We start from the raw sequence: 1,534 nt of genomic DNA, 5'->3' as shown, positions 1-1,534 counted from the left end.
GCAAAGGGTAGATTATTGCTATTGTTAAGCCACATACTTCAAACATATCACAGTGCCATTTATTTTCCAGGCAGAGTGCCAGGTTTCATAAACACAGTCCCATTCCAAACAGCTACAGATAGCGCATCTCAGAGCGAGATACCACGTCAAACACCAAGGCTCTCCTCCCCGCTTTCTCCTACACTACACCAGCTCTTAGCACCCATTTTATAACACTATGCTCCTTCTTCAAGGAACAGTTGCTTCGTTTGGCTTAGCTTTTTTTGAAGTGGGCCTTTCTGTAGCAAAGATATTATTCCTGCTTATGTTCACACAGGATTGAACAGCCGCCAGAAAAAAAACTGTGCTGTACCTGCAGATTCTGCAGGCACGAGTTCCAACACACTGCCACGAAACTGATTTGAAACCATGGTAAGCGCATGTACGAATTATACAAAATGCTAACGAGGAGAGTTGAACCGGACAGGGCATTTTTTTGACTTTTATAAGGCTTACATTCTTTTAAGGTCTACCATTAACACCAGCTCTACAATTTCCACACTCTCTCATCCCCCATTTAAACAATCTTGAGCAATAAAAATATATTTTAAACACATCTTTTTTACTATACCCATTTGAAAAGAGAAGCATTTTGTTCTAGAATACAACCACCTCATCTCCCTCCATTTCCCCAAACGAGGAAGGTATTTTGAAATAGCAAGCGGTGTTTGCTTTCCATACGGATAGATTTTTCATCGACAAAGAAGTTTTACATTCTGTATTGTATAGAAGTTTGACCTTTTCTGTCTTTAACTACGAAACTTTGAGAGATTCTTCGGCTGGGCTGTTTTTTTTTCCCCACAGAGTTGAAATTATAAATCAGCACAAGAGTGAGGTATTATCTTCAATTTACAGATACCACAGTATCTCCCCCGTACGTTAGTGTCGTCTTTAATGGCCGCAAACCATTAAAGTGCAATACATGCGTTCACAGGAAAATATTACACGAGGTCTTTTAAAATTCTTCTGCTGTTTGACCGCTATCGATAGAGACCACAGCAATGCGTGCAAGCTGCCCAGGTTACAGACACCACTGAGCATTGCGCCTTCAGCGCCAGGTCTCCATCCACCTCCAGAAGAGGCACCTCCAATTTATTTTCTAACCCCGACTTATGTAAAATAACTGCGTGTCACCTAGAAATGCCACCTCTTTACACCCTGCTTCCTTCCTACCCAGCTCGTCAGCGCGCACACGAGCCAAAGCTCTGCGCATCCCTGCCCGCCGCAGAGCTGCAAATCTCCCTCCGCCTCTCGGGCCGCCCGGTGCTCGGAGCCGCTTGGCCCCTTTGCCCCTCGCAAGGAGAGAGGGACCCGCCGAGGGCTCCACTGACCCCTGAACAGGCCAGGCTCCCGCGGGAGAGGCCCGGCCCCGGCCGCTCACCATCCCCCGCGGAGGAGAAGGTGCAGCCGCCCGGGCTTCTTCCCCCGCGGCCCCGGGGATGCGGCGGTGCGGAGGCAGCGCTTCCCCCGCGCCGCCCTTCCCGCCTCCCCGAGG

This window comes from Athene cunicularia, assembly GCF_003259725.1.
Source record: "Athene cunicularia isolate RWA chromosome 19 unlocalized genomic scaffold, athCun1 chr19_part1, whole genome shotgun sequence".
In the NCBI taxonomy this organism is placed as follows: domain Eukaryota; kingdom Metazoa; phylum Chordata; class Aves; order Strigiformes; family Strigidae; genus Athene; species Athene cunicularia.
The sequence above is the reverse complement of the archived record's forward strand: the minus strand, read 5'-3'. Positions refer to the sequence as shown.